Here is a 21,172-nt window from a genome sequence, read left to right as displayed (position 1 = left end):
GTTAAAAGTTTTGGACTTCATGGACTTCATTGCTAAGACTTGGTTTACAATATTGACGGGGAGACGTTGTCTTCATCTGGCTCATGTCTTAGTTCTCTAGTTTTGAAGCCATCCAGTGTATGGAGATGTTGAGAGGACCACACTGCAGCTAGGTGCCTTCCAGCCTTATCTGCAGCTGCACTCTGCATTCAGAGGCTTCCTTCTGCAAGGGGTGCCAGGGGTCACAGGTAACAACTGCTTGAAAGTAACAATGTAGTCTCTTAAAAGAGCAGAAATGGAAAGAGGGAGAGGGTATTAATTTCTCTTCCATGTGGAAGTCTCATAAACAGAATTTGTCATGTAGGAAAATCAGTGGCTTAGCTAAGAATCAAATAAAGGCACCTTGAACCTTAGCTCTGTAGCAGAACTGCTACACTGCACGTTTTCTGCTGAGAACCTAGCCTGTGTTTAGAGATAATGATGAAAATAACGCGAAGTTACACCAGGTTTATTTGCTCAGCTTTAACCTGTGAGTGCTTTCCTTCACACTTACTTTAGATCCAGCTGTTCAGAAGCCAGCCTGTTGTAAAAGCTATTGAAATGTTGCATTGGAGCGTTTTTTTAACTGGAGAGGCAGTGTGTTTTTTTCATCCTTCTCTTAGAAACTAAAGTCACTGAAATATTTTTAGCTGCTGATAGATGTCATTTCTCTTTCCTCTGCCAAAAGGGGAACAAAACATTTGGGAAGAAATTAACAAATTTGTGTGTAGAAACAGCTGAAGATTAAAATGGAAGTTTTTGTGGTTACTTAAGCAGTGAAATAGGAGCTTGTCTTGCTTGATTTCTTTATTTTTTGTCAGGTGACAGTGCCAGAGAATTTTTGTTGATGGCTTGTTAGTATGATAAGCATGTATTAGATGTGTTGTTCTTTTGAAAACAAATCTAGTTTTAGGGGTTTTAGTGTTAGGGGTTTACAGGGACTCTTAAACACTCGGCACATCAGTTTTCCGATTAAATTATCTGCAATTAAACAGATGGTGTTTTCTGTGCCCATAGTCAATTGTCGTATTTATTTTATTTTTTTTTAAGCAGAATTTTAGTTACTCCTCTTCAAGATTTTGGAGTGCCTTCCAACCTGTTGATTACAAATGTCATCAATTTGTTCTCTTAGGGTTTTGATAGCCAAACATGTCCATAGGGGTCAAGATGGGGGGCAATGGGTGTTTGTATTAAGTGTGCAACATCTTCATGCTAAATTTGTTTTATTTTTGAGTTGTCATTACTCATGCCTCTTGAGAAGGTATGCTTTAACTCTGAGTTAACTATCTCTTGTATTTTAAAGGATATATTTGAAAAGCAGAAAAGCTGAGTGTTACTCAGGTTGAACTTGATTAATGCTTGTGTTGGTTTTGACTGACTTCTGTGTTTAAAACAAAAAAGGAGCGAAATGTTTTCCCATCACTTGCATGCTAACAAATGTGTTATATTTAAAGTGTGTTGTTTTTTTTCTAATCATTCATGGTTTCAAATCTCCTTGCAAGAGTGTTTTTGTTGTTGTTGTTGGAAGTACTGGAAAGAGCTGGCACAAGGACTGTTGAGTGCTGAGTTACAGAATTGGCTAGGAATTAATGAGCGCAGTAACATAACTAAAATAAATGTCTTGGACATGGCCAGCATACAAATATTTTGGCCTTAGTTTTTGAATTAATCTTGCATTCTGTAGATAGTTAGGTTTTATAATCATTTTCAGAATATGATGCAGCCTTTAAAATGCTGGTAAATGACATAATGTATGTATAGATATCAATGGTAATTTGAATCTGTCCTGAGTTCATGTTTTACACTCCTCATAATTGATACAAATAGGAGTAATCTATGCTAAGGCAAACTTCCATTAATCCGTCCGAAACAGCATTTTAGGCTGACTCCAACTCATTTTTTTTCTTGTCCTGGAAAACAAACAAACTGGTTTTCAAATGTGGTGCACAGCCTGACTTTTCTTTCTAGTTCCAAAAATGAAGACGCTATTTCACTGTTGCTTTGGCACAGCCTTTTATTGCACATCCCTGTTGTTAAGGTTATCCCAATGTGGGAACTATAGAATAATTAGTTGTGGTAAAGCTCTATCAAATGTTGTTTATTTACACAGCAGTATGCACAGATAAATTCATGTTGATGAAGATATTTATCCCCATGAAGTTCAAACGAGACAAGTTTTCTTGGAGGCATATGCAGTAGTTGTTTCTTCCCATGCTGTTGCAAAAGCGTATTTAAAGCTTGTTTGACTGTTGTAACTAGTGTTAATATACTTTTGGGGTGCTTTTTGGGTGTCTGAATATGCATTTGGTTTAGAGTTTTATGTGCATTATGGTGATTTTTCAAGTTCTCTGTAAGCCTTATGTTGCTTGCTTATAGAACTTTAAAATCAGGAAGGAAAGTTTTTATGGTGTAAGTAGTGAAAATGCTGTTTAATGCATGAGCTATATTAAGTTGATAGATAAAATATACCTTCAAATTTGTAGCAAGTGTTTCTAGTGATTGTAATTCTTCAGAGATTTGAAATTTTATGTGAGCCTGTTATATTTTCTGTTAGGTGAAGAATGCTGAAAACTTTTCTGCTGTCATCCAGCCTTTTATATCTTTTTTTCTTCGACTTTTTTCTTGAAAGTTGTTCCTCTGTTCTTTTTAAGGCATTGTTCAGCTTTCAGGCTCTTGTCTGTGAGCACACGTAGCTGTATTCTATATATCCTAATGCAACAGCTCGGCAAGCAGCGTATTAAAACAGGGTGCTATTTGGACCGGGGCTGTGCTAGGAAGGTGCAGGGGCTTCTGCATCTTGTTGGCTTGAGGTGGTCTGTTCGGGTGATCATGCTTCAGAGGGTGCTGCATGTACTCTTCCTGTTGGGTTTGCCCAGGCAGAAGTCCTAATCTTTTTGGGGCACGTTTCTTGATACCTAACACAGTACTGTCCCGCTGTTAACGTGTTAGAGGTGGTTCATGGGAATGCTTTGGTCTGCTTGCTGGGAATTGGGGTAATGCTGTTTTCTTGGAGCACTTTAACTTCTTTCTTCTGCTCCTACCTTTCTATGTGCTGCTTTAGCTTCCTGTCCTTTGGGTTGCTGGGTAATTAATTGGCTGTTAACATCCAGTAGTATTATGGATTAAACTGTCATGTTTTCTTCATGGTTTGTGAAGCATGTTTAATGATCTTATTGTGCTAGTAGATTATGAAGGCAGAGGTCACTGATGACATAAGTATGCCTCCAGTGGATATCTAACATGACAGGTAGGATGTAATAATGTTGCGGAGGCCGCAGAGGACTTGCGTTTCAGAGGCTGTTTACGAGATAGCATGTGCAGTATGTGTGATGATAGGAGAGCTTGAAAGTCACACGTTTCTGAGCTGGGATGTGTTAGAAATTTCTCTTTGACATTGGCAATGTTAGTGGCGTGCTTGTCTTCAGCAGCAGCCCCTGCGTTGTGGTTGCCTGGCCTTGGCAGTGGAACTGGGTGTTGTGGTGTGATTGTACTTGACAGGAGTCCTGCTCTAGGCACTGGCTGTACAGGATGTACTTGGCCAACGGAAGAAAATACGGTTTTCTTAAACACTCTCATTCCTACTGTCTTTCATGTGCTGTATACAAAAAGAAGGTTGTATTTATTTAAAGGCCTAGTATAGGTAGTCAAGTTATTTTCTATATGTCATGGCAAACTGAAGAGCAGTGAAGACTGCCAAGCTTGTATAATCTCATGAAAATGTTTTGTGCGAGTCTAGTTGCTTATGCAAAGAGGACAACGTTAATTAAGGCTGTGTGTAAAGGACATTGAGCAGAAGTTGGGAATTTCTGGGCTCTGCCATATTTGTAGGTGGAGATCATTACATAAGCTGTGGCCATCAGGACTGTGTTCCATTGACTGGTTAGGAGGTTGTCTGTCACTTGCTGTAGAGGGGCTGTTAGTAGGGGATGGGCTTCAAGATGAATCCGTGGGTGAAATTTATTCCGTTGTTGCTGATGGTAACGGCCTGCGTGAGTCTGAGTACCCCTGCGTGAGTGTCTGTAGTTTAATGCCTGCAGTCATAGGTGCTGCATGCAGCCGTTGCTCACTATTCCTTCTCCAGTAGCTTTTTCTTGCGGCCCAGAACTGCTGTTCCTGTTGCAACGCCTTCTTTTCGAGGTCAGAAAAGGCTAAACCTTCTTTTCTGTCTTGTGCTTCTTATGTCCTGTAAGGTGAGGACAGTTTGGATTGCTGTTGTGCAGCTGAGCAGAGAGGCCTCGTTAAGCAAGTGAGTGGTATATAACCTTTGTATCCATAACTCCCTTAATTTAAAAAAGTAAACAAGAAGCTTGGTAAAGGTATAAACAGATTAGTTTCTGTAATCTGTGACTTGGAAAATTGTATGGTATCTTGACACGTACTTTCCTCGTAGCCGGAGACTTCAGTTCTTTAGCTGTTGTATCCCAGGGTTCTTGTGGAAATTCGTAGTGGCAACTACTGCTAGTAACAAGTAAGGGCTGGAGGATTTGTATATTTGATTGGTGATGGATGTAGAATATCAAAATGTTAACAATTTTCCAGCAAATGTTGGAATTGGTGTCTCATTTTTTGTTTTAAAAACCTGTAGTGGAAAAAGTCACTATTTCATGGTTCCAAGCAAAACTGTTCATTTACCATGGACTTGATGTTTTCCTAGCAGAGCAGTAGGCAGTGGTGGAGACTAGTGTGGTACAAGAGGAGGTCTGGAAGCTTTTCTTCTGCAGCTTCAAACAGATTGAAGAAAACAATCTGTTTGGAAACAGATTGAAAAGTTCTTCTGCATCATTACATGCGAATGAGGAGTTGGAACTTCTGAATTAAAACAGGAGCTTTAGTGAAAATTTGGCTTCTTAGTTTTTTTTGCTTCTAGCAGTTTGAGCTTACTGTTGAGCTTCCTAGCAAATGCTGAAATTCTCTGGAACTCCTAGCAGCATGGGTTTATTGCAGAATGATTTCCTGGGAAAGTACTGCCTTTCATTTAAAGGTTGGCTGCTGCTCTGAATGCTTGAACAGATGCAAACGTGGAGGAGATAACACCACTTCAAATGAAGCCTACACTTGATTGTTTTAACTTCTGTGCCGAATTTGAAGGCACTCGTGTATTACTTTGTTTGCACACAGCTTGAATACTGAAATCCCTTCTAGTCAACGTGTGCCAGCTTAAGGGCTGGAATGGGGCTGCAATTAATCCCAATTTATATTTTAACAGGTTTTCTTGCTACAAATGTATCAAGTGGTTTAGTGTCAGTTCCAGGTTATCCGGCTTTGTTGTAGGAGTAGAGTATTGGCCAGGCTGTGCTGGCCAAAGAGACCTGGAGGTATGTGGAAAGCCTCCTGCTTTCTGTCCGCCCTTCTTTTTACAGAAAGCAGCAGGGACTGGCATTTCTCTTAGCAGCTTCATTTTGTTCTTGATGGTAGGGATCCTGTCTTCTTCAGCTCAGCCAGCTTCTTTCTCTTGAAGCTCTTCATTCTGCAGATCCTAAAGGTCTTGCAGATCCCCATTGCAGCATTGCATCATATTTATAGCGAGCTGGTGTGTGGCAAGCATGAAATACCAAAATGCTGAAGCGGGGAGGTACAAATGCCTTCAAGAGGAGAGTCTGAGAATGCACTAGGGTATAGCTGTCCATCCCTGAGCAGAAATGTAGCTATTACAGTCTTTGCCTTTGTCATCAAATGCTGCTTATGCTCTTGTAGAAAATCTGTCTTGAAAATTAAATCATTCTGTGATTTGGGCTGGGCAACTCCACACGAGTGCGTAGATCAGATTAGGGGTATACTGGGTTACATCTCAAGCTACTAATGCTGTGAAGACAGACCCTTGTGCCCCGCTGCTGAATTTCTCTGCTGGATTTGCCCTGCTAACGACAGGAAAAACTTCCATGTTGGCAGACTAATAAGCAGTGGGGTATTTTTATCTTCAGGATTTTTATTAGGCTGAAATAGCTGCATCCGAAATCCTACTGGAAGATCGTTGGAATTCTCACATTTTTTCTAGAATATTTGCCATTCAGCTGTATGCTGCACTTCAAACTCCTGGAGGAGGTACACATTTTGCAATAGCATTGTTCTGATCGCCATCCTAATAACTCTGATGGTCTTTAAAAGCTCCTGGGGCTTCTGCTTGCTGTTGTGTAGAAGGTGGTATTTCTCAGGGTCGCGTGTAGCTGTGTGGCTGAACTGCTGTCTGCCTGGCTGGCTGCTGGGACCAGGTCAGCAGCCTTCAGGAATCTCTGTACCTTACAGAGCGATGGCAAGGTCCTGTACAAGGGGATTTACAACTCTATTTGCAAAAGCTGCTGGGAAATATTAATTAAAATTCCATGACTGGGGAGAGTTTCAAACTTCATTTGTCTTGTAAGAAAATCTTTTTGAAGCATCTTCTATTGCCTAGTGAATTGGTTCAGTTACCATTTATGTGAGTGATTTACTTCTAGAGCATTAGTGAAGGATGAAGTAAAATACTGTAGCAGCTTGAAATGTTGTCTTAATATCATGGCTTTCTGAAATGCCCAGAAGTCTTTCTGAAGTACCTGGTTCAAGTTGCACGCTTGTGTTACCTTTGCTGTCTCTCAATTAGAAACTGTTTCAGCAGCAGTGGAGAAAATGCTTCTGAAGAGCAGATAGTGAGGTGGTACTGGTTTTTATTTTATTTTTCCTTCTGTGGTAGCAGCAGCTGAAAACCCCAAACACAATCATTTCCTCTCCCTGCCCTACATCGTAAGATAAAGCCGTTACCACTCTGGGTTGTGTGGTACTTCCTCATCTGGATTTTCTGTTCCGCTTCCTCATGCTGCAGATTCACTCCTATGCATTTCTTCTGAATTCTTCTTTTACTTCCCCCTCAGACTTTCTTTTATATCCTACTATTCCCTGCAAGGAAGAAATGTGTTGTGGTAAACTTCTGCTTTATGCCATTTCTGGTAAAAACCCACAACCCACAGATGCTTTTTTTAAAGAGTGAAATGCTTGGAGATGTGTTTAAAAAACAAACAAAGAAAGAAATGCACACAAGAAACACCAAACAAACAAGAAAGTCCTCCCTCCCCTGCTGCAGTCATCCCAAAAGAAACTTAAGATGGGGGGAACGTAGATGCAAGACTTCAAATGCCTTGCCAAACGTAAGCCCTTCTTTCCTCTGCCGAGTGAACTGCCTACTATCACATTTCTTCCAACCACAGAATGTTGTTTTTGGCAGGAACATCAGAAGGAGTATTCTCTCTTTTAAACAGTTGTTGTTTGGAAAACAAGCATATGTCTGGCATCATCATGGGTTTCTAAAAGAGGAAAAAGCGACTCTATTTTCAAAATGTAGTAAAACCGTGTTCTCAGCAGAATCGAATGTTAAATGGTTTTTGGAAGCTTAAGCGTAATGGCGCGTCATTACAGCTGCCTGTCGGGGTTGGAGCAGGGAGCACAGTTAGACCTTAAGCTGCTGAGTGTTAATCACAGCCTGGCAGCAGTTCTCCTCAGCCGAGTTACTGGGCTCCAGAGAAGCACAGAGTCAGCCTTTTACAAAAAGTCAACTTCTTGTATTTGTCAAAGCTAAAATTTGATGTTGAAGTTCGGATACAAACAAAGAAGCTGTCGATTTACAATTGTAATTAAGAAGCTACCTTAGAAAGATATGGCGGTAAATTTGTAGTTTGGGCGTCCCTACGCTCCCTTGTCTTGGCTAGAGCTATGGCTCTTAAAGCCTTTAAATATGAAGCATCAGAAAATACATTGAAGTAAGCTTTGTGTGCCGAAGGGGTGACAGTCTAAACAATGAACAACTTTGATTTGTTGGTCAAAGATAACTTTATTCTGTTTTACAGGTGAATAAATACAGCATGTAGCAGTCCCGGATATCCAAAGAAGTTAGCTCACATTCCTTAAATGTCAGGGGTAGGATAAGAATGGAGAAACAATGTTTAAGCACAGGGAAACACTGGGGAGATTTAACTGTGAGGGTAGGAAATGGGGTTGTTGAACCTGCAGGAAGAAAAGCAGTGAAATTAATTGAGACTTATTGAAAGTGATTATATTCTTTTTATGATGTTCAACCTCCTGATATTTTAGAACAGAGATATATGTAGAAAACCTTGACACTAAAACTTGATTGAAATGCAGACCTTGAAGGACAAGTTATCTTTTGTTAGAAATGCGTTTTTGAGTCTTCTAAATCCACTTTGAACAAAGCATTAATAAATGTTATTGTAGGAAAGATAAGACTGTAGAAATAATTAAATTCTATTGTGGGTTAATTAATTTGTATGATACTACTAGTGTTCTATAAAACATCTTTGTACACTTGCTGAAGTGAGCAAAAAGGCAATGAAGCGTTGAACTTCTTCCCTTGTTCAAAGCACGCAGAACTTACTGATCTAAATATAATTTTACAGGATGTTGAAAGGAGAATAAACTTAGCCAAAGTGGGAAGCTGGAGTGTTATTTTCTGTATGCTTGAAACAACTTTTGGCGATTTTTGAAAAGGAAAAAATGTGGCTAATTGAACAGCTGGTCCACAAGGATGAAGTAGTTGCAGGTATCCTATGCTCCCCCCCAAAGTGTGTTAGTTAATCGTTTTGTGCAAGATTGGGAATAACAGCAGTTTTCTCCAGGAACAGTTACTGATACCATAAAGGGTTAGGAGAAAGTGAAGATCTCTCCCTTATTAATGCGCAGTCTTTGCCAAAGAGATTTTTTGTAGCCAAGAAGAGCCTTCATATATCAATCAACTGCTCTAGTAATAGTTTTCACCCACTCTTTATCTATTTTTAATAGCTTTTGTTCCTAATGGACAAATAAATTGTGCTAGAGCTGTTTGTGCTTGGGGCTGATAGCATATCATCACTTCCAGCTATTAAATCAGTCTCCTCATCTTGTGCAGGAGGAGGCAGCCAAGTTGCAAAGGGGCATGAAATCCAAAAACATGCCTTTTGTGTGGTCTTGCATGCTTCTGTTTGAATTCTGCCTAATCCCTTTTATTTGGCTTCTTACGTCTTCAGAAGTGCATCTGGTACGAGATTCCAGTGGTGGATCATGGGTGGTGGGCATTTTATTCAATTTTTGTTTTTTGTTTTATGCTTTAGGGGAGGACATCACGAGTTCTGTAGCATCAAGATATGATATCTAGAAAGTTGTCTTGATCCAAGTTGTTAAGTCTTAAACCTCAATCTCTTGGGGAGCCCAGCAGGGTGAGGGTTGCTCTGGCTGTTGGGAAGGTTCCACCCCTCTACGGCTGCCTACTTGGTTCTGGTTCCTTTATTATGGGCTTGTTTTGAAGGACTTAAACATGGGGCTGTTGGCTGTCCTAACAATAGCTTGTCTACTTTGAAGTGGTGAGATGTCCTTTTAAAGTAGTGATCCTGGTGCAGACCTTTTAGGTACTTACATGTGAACCTGATAATACACTACTCCTAGACAGAAGCCTTTCTGGAGGACAGGGCAGCTCTGTGCTATTGCAATTCTTGAAAGTGAGCTGGGTGGGAGGTTTTGCTGCCTTTGGTTTTCTCCCATGCATGCCAGCAGCGTGACTAAATCTCTTTGTGGCAGTTGTCTTTAGGTCAAAGGACATGAGGAGTAAAGTTGGCTGGCTAGTAGAGCACAGGTAGAGGCCACATGTAGAGGCCAATCTTACATTTCCATTGATATAGATGTCCCAAACGTATAAAGATAACAAAGTTAGCACTGACTATTTAGTACCTGCAGTTCTGCGTGCTTGACTGGGGTCTTCCCTGTGTGACACTTCTTTTTAAGTGGGGTTCCTATGTGTAACAAAACATCTAGAATAAAAAAGCCAGTATGCATCTATACTGTTAAAAGAAAAAAAAAAAAAGTGGCCTGTGAGATCAGGGGACACTTTGTTTCTGCAAAAGGTAATTAAGGAAAGGATTCTGTACCTTCTGGGATGATCTGCTTTGGTTCGTGGTACTTGGTGCAGAGTTTGCCAGAAACTTTGTAACTTGTGATAACACGAGTGGTCAGCTCAGGTGATGGTGGTGCTTATAGCACCACACTGAATTTTGCTCACAGACTTTACCCGTGAAGAGCTACGTGAGCATTTCACATCCAGATCACATGGTGGAAGAGCAAAGATCTGAGAAAGCATCGAGTTCTCGATCTGCTGTGCCTTTACGTGCTAGCTTCCCCAGATCTAGCATGCACGTGCCTGTGTTTGTGAGCAAAAGCTCAATGCACTTTAATACCAGCACTTCTCAAACTTTAAACTGACTCTCCCTTTTCTGTAGTAGTTTGTTCCTCTACTGCTCTTGCGCCAGCCCCAAGCAGCTGTTAAGCAGGAAGGGAAGGAGGAAGCCATGTGTGTCACAGCTGTGCTGCTCCGTCCCTGTCCTCCGGGATGTGGAGCTGCAGCCCCAGAGCACTTCATGTTCCTATGGGAAGACGTGGATTTGAAGCTGTGCCAGATTCCCTGCAGTCCTTTCCCTTTTTTCCCTTCCTGGAGCAGGCCGGGCAGTGTATCCAAAAGACTCAATAGCTTCCGTTTTCAAGCATGAGCTGCACGCCTGCTTCAGACCTGTCTGCTGCTGCCTGGGCAGGCATGTGGTTCCCTTCCTTTCCCATCTATGCCTCTGCTCCTGTCTGCTCGGTGGTAGAGAGTAGCTTCTGCTCTTTGCCTGAACAAATTAATGTGGATTTCCGGAAGGTCACTGCCTCTCAGCAAGCAGTTGTCACTTCAAACTTCAGTTTTTTTCCTAAAGTCAAGGTATTTCGCATCTTACATGTTGTCTTCACAAGTTGAATGCAGCTGTACAATCTATATTATCTGTCATTTTCCAAAGCTTCGGTAGAGGAAGGCAGTGGGATCATTGAAAACATCACTGGAATGGCTGTTTTTTACAATTTTTATGGAAGACTGAAGGGAGGACATAGGCAAGAGACTGAGTGAGAATAGTGTGGCATACCTGCAGTTACATTAATATGAGCTGCTAAGGGAGATCTAGAGGATACATATACGTAAAGTATCGTACATGCTAAGAAATTCAGGTGTTCGTTTGGAATATTAGGTTTGGTTATCAGATACGGTGTTTCTCATTGTTTCAAACTGTCTTCATGGAAATTGTGTTTGTAAGATGCTGCATTTGGAGCAGCTGGTTGCTTCTCCCAAGCAGAAATGCCCTCCAAACAGAAAATACTGACCGTATCTATGAAAATAATACCGAAACAATCTGAACAGTAAAACTTACTGGACTGATGAAACAGGGAACAGGCCAAATTAATCTCCTGGTCGGTTGGTGTTGAGGCTTATGGTAAAGCAGTAGAGAACCTAGATGGGTTAAATGATTAGGATAATGAAGTTCATGAACTGCTTTTCCTTCCTTAAACATTGTAAAGCAGAATTGGTTTTAAATTTCCTTTTCATTAAAAGACTTTAATTAAAACCATAAAAATCTAGTAACAGCAGACATGATGGTTTTAAGCTACTTAAACTTTTTTTTCCAAAAGTGGGCTCTCTCTCAAGTGCTCCTCTGTGATTTGTTCGATCTTCCTGAACTGCTTCTCTACATTGAATGAGACTAAGAAGGTCATAGATCCGTGCAGAAATGCTTGAGTAACGTGCCTGTAAGTAGAAATATTAATAGTAAAAAAAGACCAAAACAAACAAAAATGGTGCATCTGGCCTTCTTAAAATAGAATGGTTTTTAAAAAAAAAAAAAACAACCCCTTGAGAAATTGGGATGAGCTTGAGCCATGTAGTTAATAGTAAGGTGTGGTAATCTTTCAAGAGTAGCTCCCTAGCTGTGGTGTAAAAGGGAATAATTAAATTATTCCCTTTATTTTAATTTAAAACTTCATCTGTTAAAAATGCTGTCATTATTCTTTCTCCCTTCTCACCCTCATTTTTTACACAGTAATTCCCTTAATTGAACCTCATAGGTCACTGTGTCACTAACCATTTAATTCCATTGAGTTATAACTTTATAAATGGTGGTTCTTCAGTGATTTGCAAGTATGATACCTAAGTCTGTCTAAAACCAATTCAAAAGACTTTTTGAAACTTAGGTGGGTTTCATTTTTTTCAAATTTCTCTTCACAGATGTCTTCCAGTATGTTCTACTGATATTGGTTCTAAATAACGTAAATAATTATTATACTTGCAGAATGAGAGTTCGAAGAGGTTACTTTGTTCATAAAGTGTTTTCAAGCACCTGCAGACTGTAGAATTTCCTCTTTTTTTTTTTTTTTAGAAAGCATGCTGACTTTTCTGATTTTTTCAGTGGTATACCTATTTTAATGATAAATGCACGTATAAAGTATGTGTAGATCCTTCAGCCACTGAATAGTTTTTGTGTTTACATTCTAACGTTTTTAAAGGAGTTATAAGAACTGTATGGGAACGGGAATAAAGCAAAATGATTACCATGGTGTCTTTTGATGGTAAGTTTTATATCAAGATACGCTGGATTACTGTGCTCTGAAATAAAAAGCTACAGGCTGTTCTGTGGTGCCTTTTGAGTGTTTGGTGTGTTGTCAGGCAACTAGAATTTTATTTTGGATACAAAATTAATTAATCCAATGCAGTCAATGCTTTTTTTCTTAAAGTAACTCTTGTCTATATATCGGATTTTTATGTGGCATGTATCTAGCCGTTAAATCTTTGTATAAAATTGAAGGAAAAAAAATCAAGATAGCCTGATGTTCGTCTCGTACCTTTTGAGTATCAGAATTGTTTTATTTTCCTTCTTGTAAATGTAAGTCATTTCTCTTAAATATTAGGATGGCGTTTAATTTAGGAGAGAAGACTCCAGCTTCTACCTGGAGTCTCTTTCAGTTTATTCTGTAGGTCTGACCCCTCTGACTGAAAGCAGGGCACTGGACTAAAAAGTCGGTTTAGCTCATTCTGGCATTTGCTGTAATGTAGTCTTCTTTCATTCCTTGTTCCTGAATAAAAACAAAGTGTTTGGAGTAGTTGGGAGTTGTTGAGCAAATAGAATAGATTTTAGTTGCTGTTTAGATGTTCTTATGCTGCTTGGGAATGTAATTAGCTATCAGAAGTTTCTATATATCTTCTAAAAGTAAATCTCAGTTTTCACCTAGAAGTAGGTTGCTAGATGCTATGCCATGAATGAAATGGAGGAAGGGAATGCACAGCAGGCAGCCCAGTGCTTGCTTCAAACCTGAGCAGAGTCGCTGATGCTACAGCAGCCCACTGTAGTAAGTCATTTTCATTAGCATATAAAATGAGTAAATGAAGAAACTGGGAAATTACTCGTCACTGATTATTGCAGTTTAGTTGCACTATAAGGACTTTGTGTATATATATAGATGTGTGTACATTTATTTTTACAGATATCTATAGGTATATCTATAGATATCTAAAACCATGATAAATGGTGAGAACTAAACTGCAGTGATACATATATCTCATGCATACCGAAGTATGTACATATGAGAGAAGACTCTTGATAAGCGACGGTAGATCAGTTTACAGATAGACAGGCTTCTTATCTCTGCCAGGTGTTCAAATAAAGGATGTGTCCTCTGAGAACAGCATCACAGTGAAGGGGAAATATTTCCATGAGCCCAGGTCTATGCCACAAAGCAGCTTTTCTGCTAGGGTGAGGGGTGTGCCTCCTGTTCTCTGATCATTGTTGAATTGGAGTGCTTTTCTTTGCCATTTCTTTTACACTTCAGAACTGTAGGGAGTTAGCTGTGGAGTGATGCGAGTGGTTACTTTCAGCTAAATCCAGAAGTGGACATGTCTTGTTCCTGCATGGGGCGTGCCAGGGAGAGCAGCTGCTTTCCTGATCTGGCCTGTGACCATCTGCATAGCTCTGATTCCACAGAACGAAGCCGGCTGTCTTCTGTGGCAGCACTAAGATACCATTAAGGGCAGTCTTGCTGCTGCCTCTTTCCCTGTTGCCCTGCTTCGTAGATCTGATATTTTCCCTTTTTTAAAAAAAATCACATCAGTTCTGTTTGCCTCTTTTCTTCGGCATTCTGAAGCCTTCCAGACTTCATTTATCCCCTTTACCATATCCACTGCTCTTTTTTAGTGGAGCATTTAACTTGAAGGCTCGTAGCTCCATCTTTCCCACCTAGCCTTGAGCTAATCTCTTTAATGATCCCACAGGTTTTCCTTTTCCCTGGGGTACTTAAATATACATTACACCTGCCTGGATGTTCATGCTTTGCTGCAGTATCTGCTAACCACAAGAAATGAGGTTGCTCCAGAAAGCAGAACTTAATGGATTGTTTTATTTTAAGAAGCATGTTCTTAAGTTTTAACTGACAGAACTATGCTATATAAAGCCCCTGTTGGGTGGGCAAGCAACAACTAAAAACACAGAGCCTCTGTCCTCTGGGGAAGGTCCATTAGAAGCAGTAGTGTTACTGAAGTGGATCTCCAATGTGATGTAAAGCCAGCAGCACTCCTGAATAGAGTGCTAGGGGGGCATCTCAGGGCACTGAGGCTGGAGCTAGGAGGGACCTCCTTCCCTTTCTGTAAAGGTATGTACTGCACGTCTCTGGAGAAGAGTGCTGTGAAAAGGAGCAGACTAATAAGATGGAAGAGTGCCGTGAGGTTAGGATTGTTACTGATGAAGGTCTAGGGACAGTAAATGCTGCCAGGAAGCACTTTTAGGTGTTTGACATCATCTTGACATCCCAGATTTTATTTTTCCTTCTCAGAGATATTAGGCATATTTCTTTGACAGTGTTTGGGGAATCTTTTCAGATCGAAGATGAGAGAGTGAAAGAGTTGCAAGTGCCTGTTGTGTTTGGTCTAGTAAGAGACCTAGAAGGCAGTCGTATTTGTGGTGTAGCATTCTCTTTGGACTTGGCTTCGTTTGCCCCAGAGGATCAGTTCTGACTGCTAAGGAAGACCACTGTCCTGGGCAAGCCTCTTGTCACCGAGGTGCCAAGGAGGTGAGATCTGGGGGCTGCTCAGTGCTAGGATGCTTCTTACCTGCCCAGGATGTCTGACAAACCAGGGCTGATACTGGCTGCCCCATAGTCTTAGCAAGCTGTCCTCTGTAGGTGGTGCAGTCTCTGAAGATCAAGGGTTTAACGGCAGATAAATTCCACTAGGTGTTTAAGATTTTATTAGCTTCTGCTTCATACAGATCTCCTCTGTCAAATATTGTCAGGCAGGGAATTTTTTTTTTACCATATTCCAATGAGTGACAACGGATGAAAGTGACACTGGTTATTCCAGAACAGGTTGAATATTTTTGCTTTGTTACCTGCTTTAAAGACGAACTTCAAGAGCTTAAACTCGTTTGGAAGGAATTTGTCACAGCATCCAGTGCTCCCACTGCCACCAAGGCAGTTCTCAGAAAGATACAGAGAACAAAGTTGTCCTTGGAGAGCTCAGAAGGCAGATCACTCTCCAAAGTCCAATAACAGCGTATTCTTCAACTGAGTCTATCTCTGGATGTCTTTGTAGGTTCGGAATTCAGACTAGACAACAGCAAGTGAATCGTCAGTTAAAGACCACTTGCCAAACACAAGCTGCTGTGTCTTCCTTTGTGCTGCACCTGTGATATGCCTGAGTTTGAGACTGGGATCTTTAGACCTAGTCTAAAGATAAGACACTTTCTAGTTACCTTTATCAATCTCAAGCAAACTGCTGAGGATGGACCCCCAGGAAACCCCCTGGTTTGGAGTAATTACTTTTTATGGCTCTTTCGCAGGAAAAAAAAAAAAAAAACAAACATCCCACGGTGGAAGTACTCAGACCGAATGGTATCCACTCGTTGATGTATGGTTCTGCTGTTCAAAGACCCCAGAAACTCTCAGGGTTTTCCAAATGACTGCTGTAGAGATTCAGTAGTTCACAGGATTTTAGTTGCATGCTTTAAGATTGAACGCATGCAGGAAGCTACCAAGGCAAATCAGTACTGAAGATCTTAAATGCTTCCATGGTGTAATAGGAAAGCAGCTGCTGTTTGGATTCAAACTCGAGCTTTGGATGTCCGTGTATGAAACCATGTTTTAAAACACTTCCCCCCATCCCACAAAGCAGACTTTAACGTAAAATCCTTGTTTTACCATTTTGATGATGACTCACTGTTTGGATACTTTTAATCCTCAATCTGTATAAAAGTTATGTCTTGCATTAAATCCTTTTTTTCCCATGGATTTCTGAGGTAATCCCCTGTATGGCATATAGCTTGTTCTTTAAATTGCTTACATACTAGGAGTCCTGTTTAGAAAGTTTTAAAGCATTGGTTTTAAACAATATTCAGCTATATATACATTTGTAATCAAAACTCAGTGTGTTATGCAGTCTATACCTCTGAAGTCTTACCCTGTTGAAATTGTTCAGTACTTTCTGTAATTTAGTTGGTGACGATAAATCAAATGGTACACTGGGCAGAGTAGTCGCTGATACACTAGGGAAGGAGCATGTTTTTTTTGAAAATGACTTTTGTTGGGGTTTCTTTCTTGAAGATTTTATGGAAAAGAAGTAATCCGTTCATAAGGGAGTGTGTACGTTCAGTTGTGCCAGTAGATAGACATTGCTGAACTGTTAAGGGTGTACTGAGACGTCTTTTCCTTTATCTCACATTGCATGCATCTGCAATACTTTTGTAATCATAGTTGTGTTTTAAATATAGAAGACATAATGAGAAAGTCCAGTGTTTCTTCTCTTAATCCCCTCTTGTGTTCTCTGCCTTGGGCTGGGTTTTTAGTTTAATATTTTAGTTTTTGCTAAATAAAAATCAGAAAAGTGCCCATTGATAAGACACAAAACTTCCTGACACTGGTGATGTCTTGGTATCTTTATTTAACCATGGAAAGGATTTATACTGACCCTTTGAATATATGTAAGGATAGTTAATCTCATTTCACCCTGAAAAATGAACAAAACTCTCATCCTCACTGTTCATGTGGTAATTCTTGGCATCTTCCCCATCCCTATGTAAGTTGTGCATATTGCTGACCTGAGCGGAGAGTTTGTTCCTCTCAGGATGGATTCAGTGATCCTATTTATGCAGTGCAGCCCTGCAGACTTGTGTACATAACCGATGAAGTGCTGGATTGCAGTGAGTAGCTACTGTGGGGAACCGGCACCTTTGGACGTACTTGTGCTGCCCAGGCTAATGTGACACGTGAATATATCCTCAGCCATCCTGTTGGGCATGGTTACTAGAGGGTTTGAGTTCTTTATAAAGTTCCAGTCACTTTGTACTTAGCTAATGCTCCGTGACATCTGTTTTGTAGTATTTTTTTCAGTCTGGCGATAACTGTTTTAAAGCAGATCAGCTATTTCTTGAACCAGAGGTATAACTGAATGCATCACTCTTGATTGAAATCACTTATGTTAATAGGATCCTGTCTGACATGATTTTAGTCAGGTTTGCGGAGCTGCGTTTGGAAGGCACCTCTTCCGTGTGTAGAGCACACATCCTGGTGATAAGATAGAGACCTCTGGGTATGAATGAACTAATACATGTGAGCCTTTTATGATGTGTAGCTTCAGAGCAGTTCCTTCTGTAAGCATGTCAACACTTAAATGAGGACCAAGATCTTGGCCAACTGGAAGATGCTGGTGGCAAGCTAACTAGGGGGCAACGCTGTCTGGAATAGGTGTCCACTGCACCACCACTTACTGGAATTGAAGTGGGGGCACCGTGGTGTTAAAGCTCTGATGTTTTGAGGATGAAGGAAGCTTAGGGAGGGGTGGTGAATTTTCCTCTTGGAGCTAGGATCGGTGATACTTCCATGGAAACAATGCTTAATTTTTGTAAGAGCTTCTTGTTACATTTTTAGGTGGTTTGTTTTAGTGAGTATGTGTTTAGTAATATTTAATCTAGGGTGAAGTATCTCAGTGGGACTTAAACCTGGTGTTTTTATTATGCTTTACTGTAGGCCATTATCTTCCATTTTCCTATCCCCGTAGTCTTTAAATGGGCGCATCATGTTTTCTCTGTAGATACTTCCCGTTAAAAACAGAGGCATTGATTATAAAATAACACAAGCAATTTTCTGACCTTTAAAAAATATAATTAGGCTCTAGCATGGTGTTATTGTTTAGCTCAAAGTAGCTAAAAGCGTGTCTAGAAACTCATGCATGGTTTTTAATAGTTTAATGGATCAATGATCCAGTGTTTTTTTTTAATGCTTATCTTTAGTTTGTCATTCTGATACTGAAAAACGAAGTTAAAATTACTTTGATTTTGTCTTTCTCTTTGCAGATAAAGCCACCTGAGTGTGCTACCAAGTTACGGAACAGCTGTCTTTTCAAACGTATAAACAGAAAGGATATTCTCTACTTCCTTTTTTAAATGGTAAGTTGTTCAACTGAGCTCTTACTGAACGTTGTCATGTAGGAATCTATTACACAAGCTTTGGAACTGTGATAAGTCCTTAAGCTGAAGACCAATGAGGAAGTCTGGAAACTGTCCAGAAGGTTTTTGAATCAAGATTTGAAAGGAGGCATATTTCTCTCATGTCGAAAATATGCTGTATTAGGCCGAGAAACAAATGTCAAACACTGCTAGCCCAGGAGACTGGTATAATTTAAATGCTAATCTGATTGTGTAGAAAACAGAAATACGTTTGTTGTGTTTGTGGATATTAATGAAATGTCAGATTTAAAATTTGCATCTGCTAATTACTTTTGCCCTGTATATTCTGTGCTTTGCTGATGTGTCGTCATAGAGATTTAACCCAAATCTGATGAAGTTATGTTTGACTGCTTGCCTCAAAATGCATAGCACATAATAAATTACCTAAATTTATTGATATTAAACTAGCTTTCTGTGGAAAAACCCCTCCATCCCCAAACTATCTTGGCTGGGATGTACACATCCCACAGACTTCTAGATACCTCTTGTGTTGGTGAGAGAGTATAAAAACAGTTATGGGGCACTTTCTTCATCGTGTGATGCAAGATGGTGCATGCTGACTGGCAGAAGTCCTTCTTTAGCACCAAAGTTCAGGCAATTTTTTTAGCATAAGTAAAGCTGATTTTTTTTTTTAAGGAACTGCAGCTTGACCACTTCTGCAGTGGGAGGTAGAGAAACCTTTTAAGCAGGGGGATAACCTGGAAGAGAGGTTTAGTGTTCTTCTGTGGGGAAGGGGAGGTTGAAGATCGTATTAACTACTTGTAGGAGACACCACTTTCCTCCAGACCTGCACCAAATTGTGACCTGTGAGCACAGGAGTAGTTAGTCCTTACATATGGTCACTCCAGTAGCTGTCTTTAAGGCTCCTAATCTCTCCAGTATCTGGCCCCCAGATTTAATCTCTCTAGGAGCTGGTTTTACACACTTCTACTGCATATGGGATTAAAAAAGATGACGCTGTCCCAATAACTTCCAATATTTTGGACTTTTTTTAACACTATAACCTTAGATTGTTGCAACATTCACTTTGGATGTGTTTCATGCTGTATGGAAACACATTTGCTTGTTTTTGAGAGATTAAAGATTGGTTGTTAAAGGAATAGGAACCTAGGCTTAGGATTTTTTTCTACCTAAGTCATGTTTATTCATAAAACTTTATGAATTGTTTTGAGATTTCCTGTTCATACTCAGTGTAGTATTACAAAATACCTTGTGCAGGTAAAGCGTGATTTTCATGTAGAGTTTAAATGAAATGGATCTAGAGTTCAATAGTCTGGTGTTGAATATAGCTGAATGGTATTTAAAGACTATGCTGAACACACTTGAAAATAATCAGCCTTTTAACAACAAAGAAATGTTTTTTAACAATTAAACATCACTTTGAAGGAAATAGTTTAAACAGAAAGGAACAGAAGAATACTAAAAGCTAATTATAGTAAACATAATAAATTCTAATTCTTTGCTGAACACTGATCGTTCATGCATCACAAATGTTCTAATAGAACATACAGTTGGCAACTCCTCCTGGTCAATAAATGACAAGCCTGTAGTCAAAGTAATGACTGATTTCTAAACAAACGTAGTTATTTTCAGCTTCCAAGGATTTCACTTTTAATTCATCATTTTTTAAAATGCCTTAATTGGCCTATTTTGCGTATATAGTAAGGTGTTTTCATTTTAAGTCAAGTCATTCTTATTGTCACTTGGATTGTAATTGTGCCTTGTCTCTTTTTGCTTCTATGGATTTTCTAGTGTGCTTAGGTAATATAAACACCCCCAACAGTTGTCAAGTTACTCAAAATGAAATACAACTGTTAAATGTTTGTCAAAGGTACTGATTCCTTAACATGCCATCCTCTGTAAGTAGCATGCACAGGCTTTTTTTTTAAATTTCCATTGTAATGCTACAATGGTACACTACAAAAGTGAGTCCCTTAGAGTTAAAGAGCGTGTAGCCAGGAAGGAAATATAAAATGTAGGGCTTGGAAAAAGGATTGTGGTGCGTACCAGCCTCAAATGTCATGTTCATTAGACCAGCTGAAGAACTCCTTTGTCATCACGTACAAGTAATTCTAAGAAATAAGTGTTTATAGTTAGTATGGCAAATACAAATGTTTTGTATTCAATTAAATGTTTTTGAAGCCAGATGTTAAAATTTTGTATATGATTGCCGTGTGGGTAAGACTGTTCCAGTCTTTAGAAATGCTTCTATTGTGAGAGCACATTAGACTTTTTTGTCAAGGTTAAACCAAATTTATTTGCGAAGACTTCTGTCTCTACTCTTGGACTTTTCAATCACATAACCTGTGTTCTTCATGGCTGGTTAATTATGGAATGATTTAGTAACTTGTGTTCTTGATTTACAATGAAGTCCTAAGCAAAGCTACCTTCAGATCTTCTTCAGAAGACTACAGTTAGCGTTTTCCCAAAAGGAATAAGCTTCTCAGAACAGGAGAGAATGAGTGTGAGGTAGGTTGTGCAGAGGAGAGAAATAGGCTCCTGGAGAGTAGGAGGAAGATTTTAGGCTACTCAGTCAGCAAAAAGCTGAAGGCCTCTAATAATGTAGCAGTGTATGGAGGGAGAGGTAGGACCATGTTTCCCAGATGGTGTCCTGTGGAGCAGGGAGGGGAAACAAAGCTGTTTGAGAGAGGACCAAGTATCCCAGAATCCTTGTATTCCAAGTGGTAAAGCCAAAATGAGGTGGAACTGTTTTTAGGTAGAAATGACCTAAAACATGAGCAGTCTGATCACAGATTCTGATGTTAATTAAGAGGTGCATGCGTTGTCCATGAGCTTTGCTGTTTTCTGTCTGATTTTAAGATTTCTGTCTGATTTTAAGAGACTCAGTAGTTGGGCTT

The 21,172-nt window shown here is 39.8% G+C and overlaps 1 protein-coding gene across 3 annotated transcripts in view; it reads left to right on the top strand.

The window, feature by feature from the left end:
• The window catches only part of WASF3 (WASP family member 3), a 64,792-nt gene that overhangs the window by 2,676 nt on the left and 40,944 nt on the right, over positions 1 to 21,172 (top strand). For all 3 annotated transcript variants that reach the window (XM_040543933.1, XM_040543931.1, XM_040543930.1), the window contains one exon: positions 18,162 to 18,254. The gene's annotated coding sequence lies outside the window, so the exon portion shown is untranslated. The remainder of the gene's footprint in view (positions 1 to 18,161; positions 18,255 to 21,172) is intronic.

This window comes from Cygnus olor, chromosome 1 (genome assembly GCF_009769625.2).
Source record: "Cygnus olor isolate bCygOlo1 chromosome 1, bCygOlo1.pri.v2, whole genome shotgun sequence".
NCBI lineage: Eukaryota > Metazoa > Chordata > Aves > Anseriformes > Anatidae > Cygnus > Cygnus olor.
This window is presented reverse-complemented; position numbering and strand designations above follow the sequence as displayed.